Raw genomic sequence first — 11,600 nt, forward strand, 5'->3', positions numbered from 1 at the left:
TTATCTCTGAGCTTTATATACCAGTTGGAAATTTTTTGCAGCTTGGTGTTGCCCATTTTTTATTACTCTTGCAGTCTTTAACAACCAGGGATCATAGTTCACCTCTCAGAGGAATGTGTGGAGTTCAGCAAAATGCATAATGCATACAGAGGGGGCAAGGATGAAGTATCAGCTACTGTGGTGTTCAAAAGCCTCATGCAATAAAGATTTTAGAAGTTAGTGTAACACTGGAAATTATACATGTTAGAAGGATAAAGCAAGCATCAGAGACCGTAACCTACAGGCTTTGCATGACGAAGCCTGTGCATATTGTCTCTCCCTCTGGAACGCAGTCTTTAGTGACAGATGGCACAACCACTATCTACAGATGGCTCCAATGGGGGCTCCATAGCTTTGATAAATACTGCAATCAACTCCTAGGATAGGTATGGTTCAGGCAGCAGAGCAAACACAGGGAATAAATCCCTCAAAAACGTAACTGTATAATAATCACACACATAGTATATCCTAAACAGATGAAAGGCCAGGGCTGTTACTGAGCTGACAGAAATTCAGGACTGCTTAAGAGGAGGTCAGTAGTTTAGGATAAAAGTGTATGAAATGAGCATCACTCAATTTCTTATCTACTTTATCCAGAAAAACATTTTCACTTTCATCATGGACCAAGTGCTCTTGGTGAAATTATTTTTGCTTTCCAGTGGGATTTGTTTTACTTTGGAGGAGAAATCAACCCTATCACCAAACAAAGCCTTGGTTTGGTTGGTAGAAAACATCCTTGCCTCAGATGGATGATTCACTACTGTGAACAGAAGTATTTGAATCTACTACTCTAACAAAATCAAAAGTCATGGACTGATACTGAAGCTATTTGTAGCAGACTAGCACAATCTTTTCTCATCTTCTATAGAAGGCTTGAAATAAGAGCAACTGGAGTGATTTCATAAAGGAATATTTGCTTTACTTGAGCCAATGCCTCAGAGACCCTGCTCTCTCACTCCTTACTGCTCAAAAAACCAAAGATGACTTTGCAATATCTTTTTGTAGCAACACAGAGCTATTGATGAACCACATTTGCTGCAAGAGAACCATGGAATATTTTGGGTTGGAAGGAACCTTCTAGAACATCTAGTTCTAACCGTACTGCCATGGGCAGGCAACCTTCTACTGAATCAGGTTACCCAGAGCCCCATACAGCCTGGTCTTGCACACCCCCACTGATAAGGAGTCCACAACCTCTCTGGACAACCTGTCCCAGTGTCTCATCACCCTCACAGTAAAGAATTTCTTCCTAATAGCTAATCTAAACTTACCGTCCTTCATGTTAAGGTCATTCCCCCTTGCCCTATCACTATGTGACCTTCGTGAAGAGTCTCTCTGCAGCCTTCTTATAAACCCCCTTTGTTGTTGCCTTCAGCCACTCACACTTTTTGACATTTGGCACAAGAGCTTTCTACCAAGTAGCACCTACCAAAATGTTCTCATTGACCAAGCACTGCAAATCTATGGACACATATGCGATTCAGAACACACCAATTCCATACATGTTAGATATTCAGTTAAAGAATAGGAATATTGCACTTTGAAGATGTCTGAGATGCACTGTGTAAAAACTAACATGCCCTTTGCTCTGATTTGCATAGTGCCTGTGTACATACCTAAAAAAACCCCCACACATAACCATCAAAATAATTCCCCGACACTTTAGGGAGAGTGGACCCAAGTTCCATACAGAGTCCCTGGATTACACAAGTTCCCCAGCCCACACCTCGAATATAACAGAGAACAATTTCTTTACAGAATCCTCACAAATGTAGCCCAATAAGTGTTGTACCCCAGAAAATAAAATAATCCTACCCCATTAGCAGGCAGTATTTCAGTCTTTCATACCAGCCCTAGCAAAATCTAAACAAGAATATGACTATTGAATTCTTGTCTGTGGAAGAATATAGCAGAATACAAATACAAACTGTAATAATTTAAACCTTGATTATGGTCCAATTAATACAGTATCCAGAATCAGTACTGAAAACCTGGTTTCCATTCCATTCTGCCATCACTGTATTCCAGACTACCAACACAGAACACTAAACTTGCTGTTTTCAACTACTCCTGCTCACAATTTAACAAGTTCCCTAACTTTCAACCTTCACAGCTTGTAAATACAGAGCACTGTAGAGTGAGGAAGAAGTCCTCTTTGTGATAGATTTAAGAAGTAGGAAAAACCCTCCTTTATCTAATTTTTTATGATGATGAACTAACTCAACTTTTATCCATCTTCAGATTATAGAAATCCATGACTGACATTCTTTTCTCTGAAAAACTGCTGTGTAGAAAAAGGGAGACAGAGACTGCTATAATGTCAATGTAATTTCTGAATGCATCACACAATCTTTTGTAGTATGTCAAAAGCATAAACAAAAACACTCCATGTGTCACAGTCTACAAAGGGTATCATGTTTGATAGCATAATAATGCATGACAGGTCTTTTAATGCTTCTGATATATCAGTAATTATGTAAATGCCTTCAAATTTGATTATACACTTGCACACACCATTAATGTTTGAGCCAAATTCAAGCTGCTTTATCCGTGAATTCGGCAACATGAAAACCTTTAAACCAAACTCAGTTACGTCAGTTTTCACACTGCTGGACTAGACCCTCTGCTCACCACAGCAATGTGTGACAAAGACTGACTTGAAGTTACACTATGGTGCCCTAATCCTCATTTTGAATCTGTAGGATATGAGAATGCCTCAAAATTGAGTGAAGTTTCAACCACCTGCTTCCTCCCACGGGCAGGGAGATTCAGAGCTTTGTCTCATCACTGGGGCCCTGTGCTGAGGTAGGAAGTCTCAGGAACAGGAGGAACAACAGGAAGCCAAATGGTGAGATCCATCCTGGAGACCATCAGGCAAGAGGATTCTCCACACACCCTTTGGAAGGGGAGCACCACTTCTCCTTTGCCCATGGAGCAGCACAAAGGCATCAAGACAAAAGATCAGGATTTGTTTTTCGGGAATGACAGAGGTGAATAATGAAGCATAAGATCCATAATATAAAAGTATAAACTTCGATTAAAAAAATAGGGGGGAAGTAGAAGAAAAAAAACCAAACCAAAACTGCTAAATTCCATATAGTTTGCACATTCAAATCAACCTCTTTAGGAACACCTGACTACTAAGGATTTGCTACATTCCTAATAAATTAAAATAATACTTGAGGGATATTATTAGTTTTTAATAAGCCCCCTCACTCTCTTGGTTATGTCATCACTGCATTAGGATCAACATAACAGGGTTTTAAACAGAACTGGGCTGTGGTAGCTGAAATAAGATATTCTAAAACAAGATTTATAAAAATGTGACACATCAGCCCCTAGCAATAGCAACAATACCAGATATAGCTTTTGTATAATGCATGAACACAGGATTACTTCCATGAATCAACAGTTTTGCATTACAGTATAAAATCATCATCACATACGGATAACTAAAAGTAGAGATTGGTTAGAAAAGAAGAAATTTTACTTTACATGAGTATTTGTACCTCCAGTATAGAAAGAGATTATGCAGGTCAAAGAACAATCCTATTACTTAAGTTACATAACTCAAAGCAGGGTGTATGTCAATGTAAAAACAACATGGAAAGATGACTGCTGTTTGTGTTTATTCACTGCTTCTAACTCAGATTGTTTATTTTACAGTACTTCTGTTCTAAACTGCTTTTGCAAAAGAATTTTTTTCACACAAAGTCTAATTTTTTCTACCACAAGTTAAGAAAGACATTTTAAAAAACCAATTCTATGTGATACTCTGCAGATAAAACATGATCTTTCTCTTGCAAAGATCCCAGCATAGATTACCAGTCTCAGACACCAAAGAGCGAGTCACTGGGGAGTGACTTCCCAGTCTGACCAAGCTCCTGTCCTCAGCTGAGGTGATCTGACCACTATGGGATCACCAAGTCCTCAAGCGTCAATCCTATTAGATGCTGCATCATACTGAGAGTCAGTAGAAGCAAGCAGCAGCTTTGCTTTACTTGGGGAAATATTTAGGAAACTGTTCAAAAAGAAAGGAGCTTGTCAATTTTCTTGTAATTACAGTAGTCTTCAGTCCCTCTAATAACCAAAAACTAAAATCTCAATGCAGTCAACTATTTAAATGGGAAAAAATTGCTATTTTGGGGGGGCTATGATTTGCTCTCTAGCTTATGTTTTAAACAGCACGTGTTTTTTAATGAACATTAACAATACTTTTATTACAGAAGTGTAGGCCCGCAATACTACCCTTAAATATCAAGGCCAAAGGATTTCAACAAAATTTTCAACATAGGAACACCACTTGCTTGCACATACAGTAGAACAGAGCAAAGGGAAATTTAACACTCTTCAGCCAAGCTTTCCAGATCAGGACCACCTAACTTTAGTTTCCTATTTCCACAGCTGAGCATTTACAGAGAATATCAATTATACTAACACTTTCTCTAAAGGCACCTTTCCCTTTGAAAACCACATATCGAGTTTCCTCTTCAACATTTAATTTTCTTTGAAGTTTTAGCCAATTAATTGGTCAATGCAAATGAATCAAGAAGTAAATAAAATAATGTTAAAAGATGGCATCTTTAGCAAGACTCCACAGGGTTTCTCTCAGTGTCAGAGCTCTCATGACTATGATAGCAACAGGAAGATTCTTGCTATCTTCCAAAAGGTACGTGTGAAGCAGGCCAAATGCTTCTTCACCACAGTGATACCTGAACATCCTTTATTGCTTGTCCTTCTTCCCAGCATCCAGGAAGATTATTTCTGACGAGATGCCTGAGACATGTTCTTCAGCCTGTGCAGTCAACAGAATCAATAGTGCTATGACAATTTTCACTAGCTGAGACCCGTGTTCAAAATCTCCGAGCGCAAACCCTCAGGGTACGTGATGCTTCCTTTGCCCTACGCATCCCCGTGCGTATCATCACTGCAGAGCTGCTGCTTAGCCCCAGACAGCTCTGCAAGGAACAAAAATGGTAGCAGCAAGCAATGGGCACAGCCAAGAACTACAGCTGTAAAGGGCATGGGTCATCCCGGCAAGCCCAAAGATGATCCTGCACTGGTTGGTGGATGCTTTACAAAAGGGACATGATGCAGACAGCATTACACAATTAAACTTGCTATTAATGTGATGCTGTGCTGTGACTAATGCATATACAAAGTACTTAAAGGACAAGTATGGAGCTGTCTGGCAGGGTGCTGAGATGGTTCAGTGCAGGCAGTGGTTTGGCAGCACTCAAGTCACACTGTCACATGATGATTCCAAAATCTGTATCTTGCACTCACACAAGTTAAAGATACTCAAGCCGACAACAAAAATTAGGACCAATTGAATTCAAGCAAATAATGACAGTTGTAATATTTCATGTTCTTTCCATATTTTAATGCTTAAAGAAGTGCCACTTAGTAGTGTAGAGACAATATTAAAGATTTATTGTCGTTTTGCATAAGTATGTAAAAATGACATGGACAGTTAATTAATTAAATTAATAAGCAGTGGGGAAATCCCTAGGAAATGGCTAGTGCAACATGTTTTAATCCTGTCAACACCTGTTAAACATAACACTTTCATGTGAATTTTTAATGAAGATGAGGTTTGGAAGTTTTTTTATAATGTGCTTCTCGTAGAACCAACCTTTGTTTCTGAAATACCCAAGCCGGGCATAACATGGATTAGAATTGAGAAATACTCACAAAAGCCTATGGAAATTCTTGAATTCTTGTTTCTTGCTAGTGCTAAGAGCCAAATCCCTACCACACTCAGATTTTAAAGGAAACCAGTAACTTACATCCAGTTTATAATGGCTGCAGTAAAAATACAATGAATCATACAATATTTCCCTTAGGTTTTGCTAAAGTATTTTTCTGTGTGACTATTCACTCTAATATCCACTTACCTCTGTGGTGGTTTACTAATATTGGTAAAGAAAACTGAAGTTCTATGTATTTTGATGGTATAATAATAACACAGGTGCTTCACAAACCAATTGCATACTCATTAACAATGTACTTTCCAGGTGGCTGCACTATTAACAAAGTAACACTTTTCCAAGGCTTTATAACTATATATGAAAATGTTCCTGGAAAACAAAAGCATTAACAAAGCACAACAGTGGCACACCAGCTCCTTGATTACGGGACCCTGAAGGAGATAATTAGCCATTTTTCAGTTAACTTAAAAATTATGTGTTTTAACTATTTGCAAACTGGCATTTACCAGCATATCTATTTATGTTGTGACATTATCTAAGATTGTATAAACAGTAAAAATTTACTAGATTATTTTTACATACATTTTTTATGATTATTTTCAAAATTATTGACAGCTTTACTATCAGTTTCAGTGGGATAAGATGAAGCTTGAGAACAGAGATCATGCATTACAACAGTAAAACTTCTAGAATTAAAATTATTCCTATTATACATGCATAAATACACACATAAACACACATTTTAGTACTATATAATAATTCTTGATGAACACTGTAACTGACTTTGCACTTTCCTATATTGGGAATAATTACACACAAACATTTTTGTGGCTCGCCAATTTATCAGTGGCTTGTACCATCATTGTATTGAGATACTTAAAAGATATTGTGTGTAATAGTGTTCTTCACTGAAGAGATACATGAAGAAGAAAGAAATTATCTTCAGTATACCCATGGTAAAAGAGATGTATATTCCCACTGATATCACTGCAAAAGCTTTACTTCAAAGTACACAGAACCAACTGAGGCAGCATACATGCAAATACCCAGAAGCACTGAAGGTCTGCCCAATCTGCACCAGGAGGACCAGTCAACTAACTGAAGAGTTTAGAAAATCATCTACATTGGACAAGCAAAACAAGTGTTTATCACCTTCATGTTTCATGACATTTAAATGTACTGCAAAACTAAATGCTTATTCTTCGCTGTAGAGAAGCACTTTCTGGAAAAAAAGAACCTCAAAATTTAAACAATGGTCTAAAATCTTCTGTCAAAGAGGCAAAACTCCCTGCTGACTTCATCTGCTATTATTGCAGCTTTTATTAAATTTAGCCTTTTTACAGCCTCAGAACTTAAAACATTCTAAACAATAGAAAAAACTCTCTCAGTGTTTGATGACTGCAGGAAACAAGAACAGAATGAAGAAAAAACCAATTTCATGTAACAAACGTAGTATAAATCACGTTGGATTTCCGGCATCAAAAAGCTGGATAAAGTAAGAAAAAAAGACATGTCTTTCCTTAACATCTCCCAGTTTCGTGTTTCTAGAAAGAGCAAACTCCAAAGACAAAGGCCTGGGAGAAAGAATTTTCATCTCAAGCTTCCCAAGACCCCAGCAGACACTTATTTCAGGCACTGCTGGTAAGCCTACAGTACGTGTAGTACATTTAGAAAAAACAGGATGGTTACAATTACTCAGTTCTGGACCAGCTGGAAATTCCAGTTGGTTTTCCCAAAGGAAAGGTACTCTTCTTTTAGCAAGGGATCATGCAAGCCCTGGAAACAAGCCAAGATATGAATATCCACAAGGGAAAAAAAGTGCTATCTTAACCATCCACAGAGTGAGTATATTCCAGGGCTGAAGACTGCTTTCTAACATTGAGCAAGTGCCCTCAAGTGATAGCACAGCCAGAGATTCTAGAAGGTCCTCAGATACACTGTCACTGTTCATTACCTCTTCTCTTGATCAAACTGTGTTTCAGGCATTTGACTTGAACCCAAACTCAGTTCTAAGGGCACAGATATTCTGGGATTTGAGTCCGAATGAAAAAAGAGACCAAAGCTGGCTATTGTTAACACTGATAACGCTGAAGCCTCTGTGTTCTTGTTATTCCTCTTGAGATACCATCCAACCCCAAAGGATGGGCCAAGCAGGGACTAAATATCATTTGCCTTTAAAAAAGACATCACAAAACTCTCTAAGATGTTTCTCAGTCAACAGAGTTAGACATAACCCACCAGTAAGAGGCTGAAGGCAATAAGGAAGGAATGGAGGAAGAACAGATATGGTCCTGGATTTTCTATGTACTTGGGCATTTTCATGGCAATAAGAACCTCTTTGACTCTGTGATCAGAGGACAGAGACAATCTCCAGGAGATGTACCAGCACTTCTCAATCAAGAATCACCATTCCTTTATCAAGAAAGAGAGACTATCTGCCTGGTGATATTCCTTTGGTTAAGGTTTGTTCAACACTAGTATCATCACTTCCTTAGGCAGACATAACAATTGCTATCTGCAACCAACCTGAAGCCATCTGAAATGTTGCAAGATACTTCACAGAAATTAATTGCAGGATAACAATGTCAAAAAGATCCTTTAACACTATGCTTAAGTTGTCAGAGTGAATTCAGGCCAAATTTGAGGGTTTTTTTAAATGAAGAATCTTTGGAGAGAGGAAAAAATGTTTCTACCTGACTGAAGGACTTTTAGAAAAATTTTAGTGCTCCAGAGCACATAAATAGAAAAGAAGGAAAACAACCCCAAGTGAACACCATGTATCTCCTCTTCTCCCAGAACACCTGGCAATATATAAGTTCATATCAAAAGCAATATGACTACTGAAACTGACCCAAGAATGCCCCACTGTGTTTACATGTAATCCGTAAAAGAGGACAATCTCTAAGAGCAATTCCAAGTGCAGACTGATACTCTATTATAGAGCTAAGTATAAGGTATGTGAAGACCTACATCTTTGAACTGCAGTGCCCAAAATACTCAGCATTACATGCTGAAACACTCTAATGAACTTACCACCTTTAGAATCTTTTCTCCTAATAGGCAAAAAATACAGAAAGTCTATGGATAGAGACAGCAAGCAAACTAAGACAATGAAACAACTTTCCTTGCTTAATTACCTTGTCAAAGCCATCTTTATCTGAAGCATAACCCCTTGAAACTTGGAACCATGGCTACTGTCTTGTAGACAAGCTGGCATAGTTGGCACATGGACTAAAAGACCAAGTACAAGCAGCCCTCTGTTATTGCCTACACAAAGGGAAAAATTGCATTGGATTGTAAAGAGTGCCAGTATGGTACAATTTTCTGAAGGTGTTATTCTCCAGAATTTGACTATGATTTCTTAAAAATAAGCTTGCAGCTTGTGGAACTGTGAAGACAACATTGAAAATGTGAACTAGTATAAGCCAATATGTTCCCTAATGTACAAACACAAAAAAATCACATATCTCAGAGTAAAAGCTGGCCAGTTCATCACAACGAATGTTGATTTGGAAGATTAATATAACATTTCAACATTTAATAAACAAAGCATTATGATAATAGGATCATCAGAAAAAAAATCTATTCATGATTGGTATTTGGCAAATGAATAAGCTTGGACCCAGAATGGTGTCATTCACTCTCATCTTTGCTTTAACTTCAGTCTGCATGCAGAGCAGGTCTCAGGACCAAGAGCCAAAAGAGCTTAAGTCCAAGGCTTGACAGTTTCTCAGTCTGCCCAAAGCAAGGTGGGCATTTACTGTTTGTGAAGAATATTATTCACTATGCCTATCACTAACATGTAACAAATAAATACAAAGATCCTTACCAAAATGCCTATTGTTCAATGTTAAAATAAAGCAAAACCTCCATCCTCTTGAGTGATGGAAACATTAAAATTAACATTTCCGACATGGAATTCTGATTCCTTTGACATTAATGTGTCTTTTTTTATGGACTGTAAAGGAAATCATGACTGACCCAGGTCATAGCTCCTTCTTAAGTTCCTCAGCAGCAAAACTTTTACCCAGAGCCAGTTTGCTTTAGGTTCTTACTTCAGTGCAGCCACCTTTGATGGCAGCTTCATTGCCAGTTCTGCTTCCAATTTTCACATCCTCTACCTTCCTTTTTAACTCCATGTGCCCACTTCCAGTTAGAGGTGCATTCTTCCCTCCCCCCCTACCCAAGGAAAATGCTAAGAGGAAAAGCAGCAGACCCTCAGCTTTCTGAATTAATTTTGGGGTACTGCATTTCAATGCCTCCTAGGTAGAACAAATATGTATAGTACATTTTAATTTGCCTTCCTACTGGATAAATTCATCTCTTCCTGACTATCACACCTCCTTTCTCTGGGAAAAAAATTATAAAGGAGCTCATCAATAGTACAGAAAGCAGAGCTTACTTCGAATACATCAGTGAGCTCTTCCAGTTCTCATCTGTCAACCATTTGCAGAAATTCTTCAAATGGAACTTCTCAGGTGTGTAAAGTTAAGAGGGTGTGTGCGCGACAGCACAACAGCAGCTTGTATGCGTTATACTCATGTATCAAAAAGAACAGATCTCTTAGCAAGATCTGCCAACAGACCAAAATTTTCTGCAAAAATCACTTACTCTTCATTTTTTTCAGAGCACCACTGAAATTTTTAGAATGCTATCGGAATGAAGCTTTAATTCGTTATCCTAATTACACACCATAGGATCAAGGCTTTGCACTGAGCAAACAAGTATCAACTTCACATGAGTGCTCACAATTTGTGATCACATTTATACAGGAAAAATAATCATACGAACAACCTTCCACTGAGGTTTTTTTCCTAGCAGCAGACTATATATTATATTTTGGCACATACAGAAGAGGACACAAATTGCTCCTTAAAGTGCATTCAAATGGCAACTTACTATCCATCATGCCAGGGTCTAACAGTATTTTGTGCCTCGTTAAAAGAACAAGTTAAAACGTTCTTTAAGATACGTTCTATCAGTAATCCTGTCATAGATGGACACTGTAGCCCTCCTCATTAGCACCGCTGCTCTTAACGGCATGGAGTACACCTGGATTTTGTGCATGTTGGCACACATCACCACTGCTCGCACAGCTAAAGGAATTTTGCAAGGCACATGGCAACATGCATCACTCCACATGCTAAAAATGCTCAGGAAAACTGTTACGGCACGTGTGCAGCAAACTAAATTCCAAATGAAATTCTCAGGTACCGTTTGTCTCCCAATACCAACACTGCATTCTCGCCGTAAGGTACAATACCTGTTCGTTACTGTGTATTTTTCAAACATCAGTCTTTTCTGAGACAAGGAAACATAAACCATCATTCTGATCTTTACACACTTCTGCTTTTCATCCCTTTTGTTTTTCCTTTTTTTTTTTTTTTTTTCCTCACAACCGTAACATTTCGCCCAACTAGCGTTCCTGAGATACCGAGCGGACAACCAGCGGTGCCGCGAAGGCGAGACCTGGCGTAGCAAGTTTCGGACCAGGGCACACCACGGCCAAGTTGCCAGACCCAAGCAAACAGAGCTTTGCAGCGCGCACACGGACACGGCCCCCCCGACAGCCGCTGCTGCGGACTCTGCGCGCCGCGCTGCCGCTCTCCCGTGCGGCACGAGAGGTGGCTGCCCACCTGCCGCCTCCCCCGGGATTAATCACCGCTCCGGACGGCTCGGAGGGAGCGCACCGGGGCGGGCGATGCTGCCCGGGACGCCCTGTTCCCGCGGCCACGCCGGCCCGGTGAGAACTCACCAGCCGCGAGCACCGGCTCCGTCAGGCGCCTCAAACTCCGTCCGCCCCGCCGCCCACAGCTGCCCCGCGGCCGCCTCCCCGCCGACCCCCGCCCG

The 11,600-nt window shown here is 39.5% G+C and overlaps 1 protein-coding gene across 8 annotated transcripts in view; it reads right to left on the minus strand.

Moving 5' to 3' along the window:
• ANKS1B (ankyrin repeat and sterile alpha motif domain containing 1B) overlaps positions 1-11,600 on the minus strand; it is a 411,921-nt gene that overhangs the window by 75,649 nt on the left and 324,672 nt on the right. The window contains exon 1 of one of the 8 annotated variants that reach the window (XM_039703951.1): positions 11,506-11,568. The exons of the other annotated variants lie outside the window; for them this stretch is intronic. The gene's annotated coding sequence lies outside the window, so the exon portion shown is untranslated. Of the gene's footprint in view, positions 1-11,505; positions 11,569-11,600 lie in introns of those variants that run through there. 8 annotated transcript variants of the gene reach the window in all.

This window comes from Passer montanus, unplaced genomic scaffold (genome assembly GCF_014805655.1).
Source record: "Passer montanus isolate IOZ18808 unplaced genomic scaffold, ASM1480565v1 scaffold17, whole genome shotgun sequence".
Taxonomy (NCBI): domain Eukaryota; kingdom Metazoa; phylum Chordata; class Aves; order Passeriformes; family Passeridae; genus Passer; species Passer montanus.